This window comes from Rhinoderma darwinii, chromosome 4 (assembly GCF_050947455.1).
Source record: "Rhinoderma darwinii isolate aRhiDar2 chromosome 4, aRhiDar2.hap1, whole genome shotgun sequence".
Classification (NCBI taxonomy): Eukaryota; Metazoa; Chordata; class Amphibia; order Anura; family Rhinodermatidae; genus Rhinoderma; species Rhinoderma darwinii.
This window is the reverse complement of record NC_134690.1, coordinates 87119410-87135580: the sequence shown is the minus strand read 5'-3', so window position 1 is coordinate 87135580 and position 16171 is coordinate 87119410. Positions and strand designations below refer to the sequence as shown.

The following is a 16171-nucleotide window of genomic DNA, read 5'->3' as shown; positions in this document are numbered from 1 at the left end:
GGCAGAGCTCAAAATGCATGACCTGCCTAAGTAGAGTCGTGTGTTAACGAACCTTCCTTTACCCCATCCTATCCCCCCACCCTCACTTTTAGGAAAGACACGTGACACCGAGGTTGGATGTGAAATGGCCACAGCAGCCGTTTATTAATTTTACAGTTTTATAAAAACAATTTAAATCCGAAACCTTCGGATAACTAGTTAGGAATCCACCAGAGAATTCCTTCTAATAATTCACATGACCCAACATGGGTCAGAAACGTAAATAACAATTTAACGTTAACATTAACCCGAGCAGAGGAAGTCCTTGAAGCCCTTTCAGATATTCCTTTTTTAAGAACACACCGAGTTAGCCATCTGCAAACCACTAATTACCTCCAGCCGTAAACCAGCTCGGAAGCACCGTTCACCTCTGCAGATGGCTCCAACCACTAGAAGTCCACTTCAAGGGGATAACACCCGATGAAGCCCTCAAGTGATATACCGACCACTAGAAGTCCACTTCAAAGGGATAACACCCGATGAAGCCTTCAAGTGATATACCTTCTACCAGAAGACCACTTCAAAGGGATAACACCCGATGAAGTCTTCAACCATGTACCTTTTTTGGGGGACGCATACCCCCGATGCGACCCCCCCACCATTTTGTACTGACTGGCCTCAAGGACTCCCCCCGCCACAGCGAAACAGGCCTTGACCACCTTAAGCCTGTGAGTTCCTCCACACCACCACCGCCCTTTCTATGCCTTCTGCTATCGCCAAGCTCCAAAGATCAATGCCAACCTCGGTCAGATGAACCCCGTCACCCCTCCAGAAATTCCCCACTCCTGACTCCAAATCCCTATGCCTCACGCAAATGCCCCCGTTTTTTGCCACAAAACGGGACACCGCCCGATTAACTTTAATGCGAGCCTTATTGACTCTCTCCACAGATCTAGCTAACCACCAATGCTTTCTTGGGACTATGTCCGACCACACTATCACCAACTTGGGATAAGATACCCACAAACACAACATATCATGTTTGATATCCCGCACCAACTCACGAAAGGGGCGGACTCCTAAGTCATTCCCACCCACGTGCAACACTAAGACCTCCGGAACCCTATCAAGCCGAGCATATGTCTGGAATTCCGCCAACACCCTGCTCCACGACATACCTCTAAATCCCAGCCAATGCACAACCGCATCCTGTCGTGGAATGCGCAACTGGCGACCATCCGGGCGGACGTCCGCCCTCAAAGCCCCCCAGTGCACGTAAGAATGACCCATCAACCACACCAAACACGGAGGCGAATCTGAAACGGAAAAAACAATTCGGCACCACCATATAACATTTTTAAAGCGTTAACAACAAAAATCATAACATATGGGGGCGGACATAGGACTTAAACCTGTTGGACTCCCAACGACCAATACGCCGCACCCCCTCATCATCCAACCCCCAGCCTGCAGCATCCGAGATCGGGCTCCCTCTGCGACGCCGTGTCCGCGGGACTGTCTCAGGACTGAGGCGCTCTGGAGGTCGAGACCGCCGGGTGGGACGGGTCGACCCGGCCTGCGTCGCCGTCACCCCCGGCAACGCTCTCTGCCTGCTCCGGACAGGAGCAGTTGTTGCCGACTCCCCCCCCCCCCCCCGCCGCCTTGCTAGGAAGGGGGCCGGGGGAGGGGAGCCTGTCCCCTGCAACAGACCCCGAATGCCGGGCCTGACGTGGCAACACGGCGTCCGGGATCCTCGCTAATGCAGCCACGGTCTCCTCCAGCCATCCGGGACCGTGGTGCACAGCAGCAGCACGCAGCTGCTCTAACAAAAATGCCTCTGACATGCTGTACGAGCGCGGGCAACGGGGAGCTTGTCCTTACTGTGTTACTCCTTCCGCTGCTTCCGGCTCAATGCCGAAAACAGCGGGAAGAGCAGCAACGGCCCCCTGACTCCTCCCTGACCCCCTCCAACTCCCTCCAACTCTCCCTCACCTGTTAACCCTTTCCCTACCAGGGAGGTCATGGAGGCTTCCCCTTCAGCCCTGCAGGCTCCGTCCAGCCCCTTCTGGAATAGTTTTTGCCCTGCTAGGACAAATCTGAGAAGCTGCTGTAGACTGGTAATGGTTAGTTTACCTTCCAGCCCTAATAAACAAATACATATATAGATAAACAACCGAAAAAACTAATTAGGAGGCACAGGTTAAAAAAACACAAAAACCAACAACATATATTGCTTACTCTTTCAATGAGGCACAGGCCACCTTTGACAAGGACCAAATACTACATGGTCAAAAGTATATAAATACCTTTGTTTGACAATTTCCCAATCCATTGCTAGCAGGTGCATAAGATAGAACGTTCAATCTCCATAGACAAAGAACATCATCTTGCAGTCAGAAGCATCATTTTTGGTTCTGCTGAAGATTTAAGGACACAACATGCTTAGTAATGTCTTTGCCGTTTGGAGCACTGTTCTGAGGCTGTCTTCATAGTTTGAGCTTTTTAGTTTCAATGATTAAAATCTTACTATGTTCACACCACGTCAGATATATAGAAATATATACTATAAAGTTTTTTATGGGGCAAGCATATGACTCAACATTGTTCTTCTTGCATATGCTTAATAGTGTTTGGACATCTGGATACTGTTGACTTTGCTGTTACTGAATTGTGTAGCCTTCTACGCTATATGACCATGAAAAATGTCTATAATAAGGTGGGAATTTTTTCTCTTAGATTAGAAGGACTAAGGCCTCATGCACACGACCGTAGCCATGTGAACGGCCGTGATTTCCGGGTCAACCGGCCACGAAGTGACAGCCGCGAGCTGCCCGCAAATCGCGGGCTGTGCACATGGCCGCGGCCATTATTTTCAAAGAGCCCGGACCGCAGAAAGAATGGGCAAGCCTTATTACGGCCATGTTCTGCGGTCCGGGCTCATTGAAAATGATGGCCGCGGCCATGTGCACAGCCCGCGATTGAAAACCACGGTCGTGTGCATGGAGCCGCAATTCTCCTGTCGATTTTCGGGGGAATTGTGGCCGCAAAAGCACGTTCGTGTGCATGGGGCCTAAAGTATGGCTTACATTTAAATATTTTTGTTTTAAATCGGTCTAAGGAAAACGCACATAAAATTAAATGGATTTAAATGTTTACTAAAAGTATACCAAATGTAAACGCTCTGGTAGATCTGTTAAATGAAACCGTAAAAAAAATACTCGGCTATATCAGCTATGCTTAGGGCCTTGGAAAAGCATGTGCAGCGCGAAACTGCCGTAGGCTTATTCCACACATTACAGACCAAGATGTTGATTAATAAAGAAGTTTTATTGCCGCAAACGATGAGTGCCTTGATTTCTCTACCATTCATTATTACATGCTGCTACAGTTACGTCCAGAATCATTTGGACAGTGACACAAGTTTTGGCATTTTAGCTGTTCACCAAAACGTATTGAATATACAGTTATAAAATCAATATGGGCTTAAAGAGCAAATTCTCAGCTTTAATTTGGGGGTATTCACATACTAAGGCCCCATGTACACGAACGTAAAAACGCCCGCAATCACTGACCGTAATTACGGCCCGTAATAACGGGCCCATAGACTTCTATTGGCCACGGGTACCTCCCCGTATGCTTACGGGAAGGTGCCCGTGCCGTTGAAAAATATAGAACATGTCCTATTTCAGGCCGTAATTACGGCACGGGCAGGCCCATAGAAGTCTATGGGGCTCCCGTAATTACGGGTGACTACATGTGTGCACCCGTAATTGCGGGAGCGTTGCTAGGCGACGTCAGGGGATTATCACTGTCCAGGGTGTTGAAAGAGTTAAACGATCGGCAGTAATTCTTTCAACACCCTGGACAGTAACTTCCGATCACAATATAGATCAACGTGTAAAAAAAAAATAGAAGTTCATGCTTACCCAGAACTCCCTCCTTCTTCCTCCAGTCCAGCCTCCTGGGATGACGTTTCAGCCCATGTGACCGCTGCAGCCAATCACAGGCTGCAGCGTCATCCAGGGAGGTCGGGCTGGATGTCGAAAGAGGGACGCGTCACCAAGACAACGGCCGGGTAATTATGAATTTCTTTTACTTTTACTTTACTATGGAAAGGGCTGTCCCTTCTCTCTATCCTGCACTGATAGAGAGAAGGGGCTGCCGATTTAGTGCAGTGCAATTTTGCAGCGAAAACGTGCCCGTAAATACGGGTGGAATACTGGTGACAACGGACCCGTATTTACGGGCAGGGGTCCTTAAATACTGGTGCAATACGGGTTGAATACGTGTGACCAAGGACCCGTATTTACGCCACTATTTACAGGAGGGAAAAAATACGTTCGTGTGCATGAGGCCTAATTTGAGGAAGGGTTTAGGAATTACAGCTCTTTAATATGTAGCTGCCTCTTTTTCAAGGGACCAAAGGTAATTGGACAATTATCTCAGAAGCTATTTAATGGGCTGCATGGGCTATTCCCTCATTAATCCATCATCAATTAAGCAGGTAAAAGGTCTTGAGTTGATTCCAGGTGTGGCATTTGCATTTGGAAGCTGTTGCTGTGAACCCACAACATGAGGTCAAAGGAACTCTCAATGCAAATGAAACAGACCATGGTTAGGCTGAAAATTATGAAATCCATCAGAGAGATAACACAAATGTTAGGAGTGTAACAGTTTGGTACATTCTTGAAAAAAAGAGTGAACTGGTGATCTCGTGAACTCCAAAAGGCCTGGACGTCCACGGAAGACAACAGTGGTGGCTGATCGCAGAATCCTTTCCATGGTGAAGAAAAACCCGTTCACAACATCTACTCAAGTGAAGAACACTCCTGGAAGTAGGTGTATCAATATCTAAGTCTACCATAAGGAGAAAACTTCATGAGAGCAAATACAGAGGGTTCACCACAAGGTGCAAACCATTAATCAGCCTCAAAAATAGAAAGGCCAGATTAGACATTGCCAAACAACAAAGAAGCCACCCAGTTCTGGTACCGAATTCTTTGGACGGATGAAACTAAGATAAACCTGTACCAGAATGATGGCAGGAAGAAAGTATGGGGAAGGCTTGGAACGGCTCTTGATCCAAAGCACACCATATCCTCTGTAAAACATGGTGGAGGTAGTGTGATGGCATGGGCATGCATGGTTGCCAAAGGCACTGGGTCACTAGTGTTTATTGATGATGTGACTAAAGACAGAAGCAGCCGGATGAATTCTGAAGTGTTCAGGGATGTACTTTCCGCTCATATTCAACCAAATGCAGCAAGGTTGACTGGACGTCGCTTCACAGTACGGATGGACAATGACCCAAAACATACTGCGGAAGCAACCCAGGAGTTTTTTAAGGCAAAGAAGGGGAATATTTTGCAATGGCCAAGTCGATCACCAGATCTCAACCCAATCGAGCATGCATTTCACTTGCTTAAGACAAAACTTAAGGCAGAAAGACCCACAAACAAGCAACAACAGAAGACCGCTGCAGTAAAGGCCTGGCAAAGCATCACAAAGGAGGAAACCCAGCGTTTGGTGATGTCCATGGGTTCCAGACTTCAGGCAGTCATTGCCTGCAAAGGATTCTCAACAGTGAAAAACGGGCGTGCGACTGTAGTTTTTGTAACAGCCGTCACACGGCCTTTTTCAGAACATTAGAGTTCTATGGGTGTATTACTTTTTAACAAGAAAACTGGCCATCAAAAAAATAGGACATGTCCTATTTATGGCCGTTTTGACGGCTCCCATAGAAGTCAATGGATCAGCTTTTACTGGCCATTTTTTATGAATCAATCCTTGTAAAAACTGATCCTGGCCGAGGATTCCCCGCGCACAGCGCTACTATGAGCGCTGAGCCTGGGGAAGCCCTTGACATTACAATCCATATATGGACAGTGATGTCGGGCTTTCAACTGTGGAGTCTCCGGCCAGAGGATCGCGAGATCTCTGGCCGGGGACTCCTGTCTCTCTCTGACCCCGCCTTTAGATAGCACCCACCTGTAGATACCGGCACCCCCCCGTAGATGGCATTCTCACCTCCAGATAGTGCCGCTGTAGCTCTTTGAAGGAGCGGAATCCCCGGCCGACGCTCTGGCCAGGGGACTCCGCTACTGGGGAAGCCCCTGGCATTACTGTCCATATATGGACAGTGACGTCAGTGGCTACCTCTGGAATCCCCAGCCAGAGCGGACTCCCCAGGCGACGCTCTGGCCAGGGGATTCCGCTACTGGAGAAGCCCCTGGCATTACTGTCTATATATGGACAGTGACGTCAGTGGCTACCTGCAAAATCCCCGGCCGACGCTCTGGCCAGGGGATCCCGCTACTGGAGAAGCCTCTGGCGTTACTGTCCATATATGGACAGTGGCGTCCGTGGCTACCTCTGGAATCTCCTGCCAGAGCAGAATCCCCAGCCGACGCACTGGCTAGGGGATTCCGCTAATGGAGAAGCCCCTGGCATCACTGTCCATATATGAACAGAGACATCAGGGGCTCCCTCTAGAAGTGAAATCCCCGGCCAGAGGGATTCTGCTCCTACAGGGAGCTACAGTGCCGCTATCTATGGGGGTGCTGCTATCTACAGGGGGTGCTATCAACATGTGGGGGTGCTATCTACATGGGGGGTGCTATCTACAGGGGGGTGTCATTTACGGGGGGTGGTGCTATCTACAGGGGTGTAGCGCTATCTACATGGGCACTGTGGTACTATATGGGGTGTGACTACAGGGGACACTGTTGTGCTACCTACATGGGCACTGTGGCACTATGAGGGCACTGTCACTTTATATGTGGGAACTATGGCACTTTATATGTGGGCACTGTGGAACTATCTACAGTGGGCACTGCATCCCGCATTAACCATTTTTTTTTTTTTACATAAGTGTAATGAGCTTTGATGTTACAAATGGCTAACATTGTTTTTCCTCATGGTACCCTTCCATTAAAGGATTACTTGCATCTTATAAAGTGATAGCATATTTCTAGGATATGCCATCACTTTATGATCACTTTTTTTCGACCGTCGGGACCCCACTGATTCTGAATATGAAGAGGCCTCAGGATCAAGAAAAAAACAGGCCAAGAAGGGGAAATGGCATCAAAAATTAAAATAAGCATTACTTACCTTTTAAATCCCCTTATGCTACAGCATCGGCACTTTGGTGCTCCACGCCGGTGCTGTTTACTGAGCTGCAGTGATGATGTCACGCCGACACCAGTGACCACTGCAGAATGGGATTTAAAAGGTAAGTAATGCCATTTGATGCCATTTCCACCCCTTGGCCTGTTTTTTCTTGATCCTGGACATCCCCTTTAAATTAAAGTATTACACGCCAATGAATATAATGTACAGCTAACTGGGTCTGCCAGAAGCGTCTCTCTGCTCTGACCGATAGTGGCGTGTCCCAGGTGGGGGATTCCCCGCTATTATATCCATATGGCCTAAAAGGGCATATCGGGGTTATTTAAAACAGAACTTTTATTTAAAGCACGTCTGACACCTTTAGAATTCAATTAAATTATGTCCCTTATTTTTTAGTGTACCTTTGAGATGTTCATAGTCTTATAGGCTTGCCAATCTCTAAATGAGTCTAAAAGCTCGAGCTTCAGAAAGGACTTTGACCAGTCTCATTCACTATGTTTTACAGATGCTAAATTATGTATGTAAGTGACCTGGATGGGGCAGAACCACGTAATGTGTATTCAGTAGTAGCCAATTTGATAAAAACGGCAGATAATATTTACAATGGGACGCCGGCCGCTGCAGGTAGCCACATCATTCTCCTTGGATCACCACCGACAGCCTCCCCATAGTAACGCATTGGCGAGCTCTACTACATGTTAGAGGGTCATGCCTATGACAGTTGTTTCGGTGCTTAGCTTGTCACTGATCATTTCTCATTATATAAACCTGCTCGGAACTGCCACTTACCTGAGCAACAAGGTTATTTGGATTCTGTCCATTTGTAAAGATGTTTATTGCTGTGCTGTCCTATCTAGGACTTGGAGATTGTTTTATGCCAATTATCATTAGATCCATTTGAACCTTAGACTGAAATATCTTTAAAACTTCACTGCATTAAAGTTCTTTTTGTAGTCGCCATTTTCAAAGTTCGTTTCAAACTTTCCCTCACAGAGAACCATTCTTGTGGATCTGCAGTGCAGAAGAATATCGACTACTACTTCTTTTTTCCAGCCTTCTTCCAGGACACCCAGGACCCTGAACAAGAAAAGAAATGGTCTTGATTTTAGAAGGGTAGTCTTAAAATTTATCTGGCAAGAACAAGTTCCTTCGGGAAAACAGACTTTCTATTTATACAATTTTAAGGTCCAAAGGCAGAACCATTTTTCTGCCCATTAACACCTTATCGACATTTGACTTAGTGGGAAGAGGAGCAGTAAGGAGTGGGCTCACGGTCTCCGCCTGCTCCATACGCCTTGGGTGTCAGATGTATATTACAGATGACAGCTTGCACTAAGGCCGGATTTACACGGGCGTGTGCGTTTTGCGCGCCCAAAAAACGTGACGTTTTGCGTGCGGAAAAGGCACTTAACAGCTCCGTGTGTCAGCCCCGTATGATGCGCGGCTGCGTGATTTTTGAGCAGCCACCATCATTATGACACTCTGTTTGTATGTTTGCAAACAGAAAAGCACGTGGTGCTTTTCTGTTTTCAATCATAGTTTTTACTGCTGTTGCGTGAATCATGCGCGTCACACAGAAGTGCGTGATGCACGAACAACGCACAAATATAGGACATGTCGTGAGTTTTACGCAGTGGACACACGCTTCGTGAAACTCACGGACAGTCTGCACGGCCCCATAGACTAACATAGGTCCGTGCGAGGCACGTGAAAATCACGCGCGTTGCACGGATGTATTACACGTTCGTCTAAATAAGCCCTAATGGGAAGGATTGGAGATAACTCTGACTCCGGCTGTTTAACATCTTAGATGCAGCAGTCAATAGCGACCGCAGCGAACATACAGTTAGACAGAGGGGGACCCTCTGTCACTCCATAGCCCCCCCAGGCGTGATCGTGATTGCAGCGTGCCGATAGTTGTCATCCTGCCTAATGAAGGCCCCCTGCTCTGCCATCTTGGCGCTCTTATTAATTGGAGACGGTGAAAATCACAAAACATTGCAGTCTATTGTACCAGCGATTTGACAATTGCTTGTTCTAGTCCCCTGTGCTATTTTTCAGGGAGATTGAAAACTTTTTTAAAAATAGTTAAATAAAGTTTTTCGTAATGTACAAAACAAAAAAATATTTAGAAAAACAAAGGTTTTCCCATTTTTCCTCTAAAGTAATGTAAAAAATATTTAATATAATTGGTATCTCCGTAAAAGTCCAAATTATTACAATATAACATTATTTGAATAAAAACATAATTAAAATTTAATAAACTAGCAAAAAGTTGTATGTACCCCAAAATGGTACCAATAAAAACGAGAGCTCGCCCCGCAATAAAGCAAGCCCTTACACAGCCCCATCAAAGAATAAAAAAAAACATGGGTCTTTTTAGCAATTTTTTAATTTTTTTTAAAGTAGTAAATCATAAAAAAAACTGTATCAAATTTGGTATTGTCATAATCATATTGACCCGCTGAATAAAGTTAACATTTCATTTTTACAGCACGCTGAACGCCATAAACACGAAACCCAAAAAAACTATGTAGAAATCGCTGTTGTTTTTTTTTTTAATTCCACCCCATAAAGAATTATTTTCCTGTTTTTCAGTACATTATATCGTAAATAAATGGTGCCGTTTAAAGTACAACTCGACCCGCAAAAAAACTAGCTCTTAAAAGCATTAAAAAGGTATGGCTTTTGGAATGCGTGTAGCAAAACAAAAATAACAAAAACTAAAAATGGCGGTGGCTGCGGCAAGGTGATAAATGTTTTTTGTTAATCAATTTTCAAGTCAGTGGAGGCTGTAATAGTCTTCTTGAATAATTTATTCATTGATAATTTGTTTATTATGCTAATTATATTGTCTCTACTCTCATTTGTAGGGTAGGAAACCGTTGCTCAGCCTGCTGCCTACGGACTTGGGTGAGAAAAACTTCTTCTTAAGGCCTTATTCACACAAATGCATTTCATGTCCATGTGCTCTGCGTTTAAATAAGTGACAGCCCAATGACCGATGCAATTCAATGGGGCTATGAACACATCTGTGTTTTTTCACGGAGCGTGTGTCTGTTGCATGAAACTCATTGCATGTCCTATTCTGGAACGTTTTTGCATATCAGACTTGCCCATTAAATTCTATGAGTGCGAGGAAAAAAAACACGGATTGCACACGGACCACTGTGCGCTGTCCGTTTTTCACGCATTAGTTATTAAAGAGATGCAAAGAAAAGAAGAAAAGTAAAACCAGGAAGTGCTGCACAGGAGAAACATGGACGAGAAAAACGGGTGACACACAGAAACCACACTGACGCAACACAAATAGTCATATGCATGAAAAACCGTTTTTTTTGTTGGAGCAAATCGGACACACTTGTGTGAATAAGGCCAAAGCATTTTAACAGCAGAAGGCAGTTGTTTTGTTCCTGGAGGGTACGGTATATCACTTGAAAGGGTGGAGTCCAGATTCCTGACCAAAAAACAAGCAAGTAAAGGATTAGGAATGGGAAGCAAGTAACACAATAGATACCTAATTCTTGACTGTATCACTGTGGCACACTGGCTGAGCTGGCCACGGCTTCCTCTCCGGGCTATAAATGGCTCCACACTGACTGCTGCAAAGATGATCATAAAGGATTGTCCCAATTGGCAATGCAGGATCGTAATTCTGGAAAAGTTCCTTGTTCCCCGAACCCTGCAAAAGTGCCGGTATAACTAAAACTTGAACCTGGCGATCCTTTTTGATCATCTTCACTTGACATCTGACCACCTTTTTTCTTTTTGCTGCCAGATGCAATGTACAGTTAGCTGCCTGCTCTAAGGGCCACGAATATTAGGATATTTTAACACAAGCTTTACTTTGACCTCCTTGGTCACCTGTGATGGGTATAGAAGGTACATCTAGTGGTCACTAATGTCCATGCCATTCTGTCCCTCATCCTGTGTCCTAGAGGCTCTTGTTAATGCCTGTTGGTGCTGACACAGATACTTCTGGCTCATCTTGTAATCCTTCTTCCTTCACACACTCAACTACGGATTAATGGGATTTCTCCTCCCTACCCTCCTGCTGCTGCTACAAATTGAGCTGCAGAAAGGTGTGGGTCAGAGTATATTTCTGCTTTTGTCGGGACCTCAGAGCTTTATCTTCTGCACCAATTTTCATAGTAAGAGTCTAAATATCTTAGTTTGGATTACTATTGTAGGCCTTATATACTTCGATTATTACTACTGTTGTTTTTATCTTTTTACTTTTACTAGTATTATCACTAGTTAGTATAGTAATTCATTGAAGATAATAGCAATGCCTGTGAAAATGTTTCTGTATTTTTTTCTTATTTTAATATTGCTTAGTGAATTGACATCACTTTTTTTTATAGTTATGGTATGATTGTTTAGAAGTGCATAAATATATGCTTTTTTGTTGAATTGGTTGGCACAGTTACACTACTAGATATGAAGGGGTGTGTATGTTGGGGTTTAGTGTGCAACTTTCACAAAAATAATTTATATATTAGCATTACAATTACTTGTATTTAGTTATTTTTATGTTATGCGTCTTATTTTAATGAATATGGAAAAACTGCTATAAAAAAATGATACCATTGAGTGACCAGACACTTGTAACAGTTCTATTATACGTGATCATATATCGTATAATTGTTGTATTATAGCAGTATAGTGCTTGGAGTTATTGTCTGTAGTCTTACTGTATATGTGAATGTCAGTTTACCTTCTATACATCATTTACCTCCTTACTGTACATACTATATTATATTACAGAGCATTACTATTACTTATTTCGTGATATACCTGTTGTATCTGAGAGGGCGGTCTGTCTCTTCTCTTGTTAATGAGTTTGAGATGATGGATTGAAATTTGGTGATTGCGAACAAGGAAGAATTGTCGCTGTAGTTTTATTATTGCTTTTGTTGTCTACCCAGTTCTTTTTGACTGACCCCCTTGCTTGTAATTTCTTTGCTTTCAGTCAGATTGACCACTATTGCATATGCCCTATAGTAGTTGTGGCAGATTATTATATATAGCGACCAGATTATTAAATAAAATGGGAGGTGTCGCATACAAAGAAAGGCTAGAGAAATTGATCTTGTTCAGCTTAGAAAAAATGACGTCTTAGAGGAGATCTTATTAACATGGATATATGTGTGGTCAATACAGAGAACTAGCACATAATCTGTTCTTTCCAAGGACTCTACAAAGGACCAGGGGACATCCATCGCGTGTGGAAGAAAGACGTTTCAGACATCAATATAGGAAAGGGTTCTTTACAGTTAGAGTAGATACTAGATACATAGATACTATGTCAGCATTTAAAAAAAAAGTCTACATGATTATTTACTGACAAATAGCATTATAAATAATCAAGCAATAAATGACAGGTAATTTATTGAGAAAGGTTGAACTTGATGGACCCGTGTCTTTTTTCAACCTATATAACTATAGAACTTATAATTTATTGCTCATTCATCATTTAGCTGTATGGGGCAGGGTTATGGAAACACAACATAAGGGATCATGCACACGGCAAAGCCGCATTCGAGTCTGTACAGTGGTATATATTTTACAGATCTAAATATACAGGATGGTGCCCGTTGGCCATAGAAATGAATGTATCAGTATTTTGTTCCGCAATTACAGTTCGCAATTGCGGATCAAAATTACTGTCGTGTGCATGGGGCCTCATACTGTAGATGCATTACTTCTAGGATAGAATATCTTCATGTTCCTCCATTTTAATACCTGCAGTATAGGCCCATAGCAGGCTATGGGTGCCCGTACAACACTGATCCATAATATGGCTGTGTGCATGAGGGTAAATGGACTGGGACTAGTTCATTCTTCTTTGTTATCATAATATTTAATTACATTTTTTATTTATTCATCTAATTTTAAATCATTGTATTTTTACTTAACACCTTTTCAAGGTAAATTCTTCTCTTAAGATGATTAATGTAAGTTAATAGGAGTATGTTCATTAGATCCATATGGATAAGATTAGGGTCATACACGGTCTTATTTAGAAAATATTGTTTGAACTGGACCAAATAAAAATATCTGAGAACATTATCATTTTATATCCGCATAGAATCCTATGGTGATATAAATTCGGTTTAATAGAACTGCAGGAGGTCCAGGTATTTCGGTCATAATCAAACGCTAAAATGCGGCCACATTACAGCCGTCTGAAACCGGCCTAAACCGATGTCCTTGATTGTATTTTTCATATTCAACTCTATATATACAGTGAAGGAAATAAGTATTTGATCCCTTGCTGATTTTGTAAGTTTGCCCACTGTCAAACTCATGAACAGTCTAGAATTTTTAGGCTAGGTTAATTTTACCAGTGAGAGATAGATTATATTAAAAAAAAAAAAGAAAATCACATAGTCAAAATTATATATATTTATTTGCATTGTGCACAGAGAAATAAGTATTTGATCCCCTACCAACCATTAAGAGTTCAGCCTCCTCCAGACCAGTTACATGCTCCAAATCAACTTGGTGCCTGCATTAAAGACAGCTGTCTTACATGGTCACCTGTATAAAAGACTCCTGTCCACAGACTCAATTAATAAGTCTGACTCTAACCTCTACAACATGGGCAAGACCAAAGAGCTTTCTAAGGATGTCAGGGACAAGATCATAGACCTGCACAAGGCTGGAATCGGATACAAAACCATAAGTAAGACGCTGGGTGAGAAGGAGACAACTGTTGGTGCAATAGTAAGAAAATGGAAGACATACAAAATGACTGTCAATCGACATCGATCTGGGGCTCCATGCAAAATCTCACCTCGTGGGGTATCCTTGATCCTGAGGAAGGTGAGAGCTCAGCCGAAAACTACACGGGGGGAACTTGTTAATGATCTCAAGGCAGCTGGGACCACAGTTACCAAGAAAACCATTGGTAATACATTACGCCTTAATGGATTCAAATCCTGCAGTGCCCGCAAGGTCCCCCTGCTCAAGAAGGCACATGTACAGGCCCATCTGAAGTTTGCAAATGAACATCTGGATGATTCTGAGAGTGATTGGGAGAAGGTGCTGTGGTCAGATGAGACTAAAATTGAGCTCTTTGGCATTAACTCAACTCACCGTGTTTGGAGGAAGAGAAATGCTGCCTATGACCCAAAGAACACCGTCCCCACTGTCAAGCATGGAGGTGGAAACATTATGTTTTGGGGGTGTTTCTCTGCTAAGGGCACAGGACTACTTCACCGCATCAATGGGAGAATGGATGGAGCCATGTACCGTCAAATCCTGAGTGACAACCTCCTTCCCTCCACCAGGATATTAAAAATGTCTCGTGGCTGGGTCTTCCAGCACGACAATGACCCGAAACATACAGCCAAGGCAACAAAGGAGTGGCTCAAAAAGAAGCACATTAAGGTCATAGAGTGGCCTAGCCAGTCTCCAGACCTTAATCCCATCAAAAACTTATCGAGGGAGCTGAAGATCCGAGTTGCCAAGCGACAGCCTCTAAATCTTAATGATTTACAGATGATCTGCAAAGAGGAGTGGGCCAAAATTCCATCTAACATGTGTGCAAACCTCATCATCAAATACAAAAAACGTCTGACTGCTGTGCTTGCCAACAAGGGTTTTGCCACCAAGTATTAAGTCTTGTTTGCCAAAGGGATCAAATACTTATTTCTCTGTGCACAATGCAAATAAATATATATAATTTTGACAATGTGATTTTCAGTTTTTTTTAAAATATATAATCTGTCTCTCACTGGTAAAATTAACCTAGCCTAAAAATTCTAGACTGTTCATGTCTTTGACAGTGGGCAAACTTACAAAATCAGCAAGGGATCAAATACTTATTTCCTTCACTGTATATATATATATATATATATATATATATATATATATATATATATATATATATATATAGATCAACTCTTTTAAAATGTCTACTTTATCAGATTTGTAATTCCAAATCTAGCTATACACAAAGGAATTCTACGATATCTTCTAATAATATGATGAGAAGAAAGTCCAACCTTTTGTCTTCTGAATAAAAAAAAGAAGGGCTTATATATCATACCATGCCCATATTTAGGGCCAATGTCAGGACTCGGCAATGTCAGCCAGCATATAAGTTCTGTCAAGATTGTCTCTGACAAAGACAAAACTACACAAGACGCTGCTGTGTTGTTAACTGCTGTATAATTTCTCTTACACGGCTCTCCTGCCACTTCTCTGACATCGGGGGAGGGGTCGTCCGCACTTCTCTGACGCTTGGATTTGCCTTTATATATTTAATTATATTTTAACTTCTTTTACCTTTTTCCTGCCTGGTATCAAAATCAGGGACTGGTGTATAGGAGGGAGAGACTCTAGCTGTGGCCACAAGCTACACTACCTCCAATGTGTGTATCATTAACCACAGGCATAATGTACTGACATACAGTGATATACCAGGGTAATAAAGGTATAAAAAAAAATATAAAAATTAAAAGTCTCCTAATGGGACAAAAAAATATATATATTCTTCGGTAAAGAACATGTGTGCATGGCCAGCTTCAAACCCAAAAAGTGTCATCAATGATACCTTGTCCATGACTGCCAACATCCATCGTTTGGAGAAAGGTTCTTTGCATGTATAGCAATAAGGCGCAACAATAATCTCTACAAGTAAAAGTCCTCAAACCTCACAAAAACCTGGATTATGTTGAGGTGGTATGAGTTAATAGTTAGATAGGTGGAAAATAGACACGGGTACATCAAGTTCAACCTTCCTCAATAAATTACCCGTCATTTATTGCTTGATTAATTATAACCCTCAATGCCATTTGTCAGTAAATAATCATCTAGACTTATTTTTTTAAATGCTGATATCTGTCATCACTACCACTTGGGGCATGGCATTCCATAGCTTGACCACTCTAACTGTAAAGAACCCTTTCCTAAATTGATTTCTGAAACGTCTTTCTTCCACACGCAATGGATGTCCCCTGGTCCTATGTAGAGTACTTGAAGGAACAGATTATGTGCTAATTCTCTGTATTGATTACACATACACATATACATATTAATAAGATCCCCTCTA

The 16171-nt window shown here is 42.9% G+C and overlaps 1 protein-coding gene across 1 annotated transcript in view; it reads left to right on the top strand.

The window, feature by feature from the left end:
* Positions 1 to 11222: 11222 nt before the first annotated feature.
* The window catches only part of SAG (S-antigen visual arrestin), a 29312-nt gene continuing 24363 nt past the window's right edge, over positions 11223 to 16171 (top strand). The window contains exon 1 of the mRNA XM_075863955.1: positions 11223 to 11261. The gene's annotated coding sequence lies outside the window, so the exon portion shown is untranslated. The remainder of the gene's footprint in view (positions 11262 to 16171) is intronic.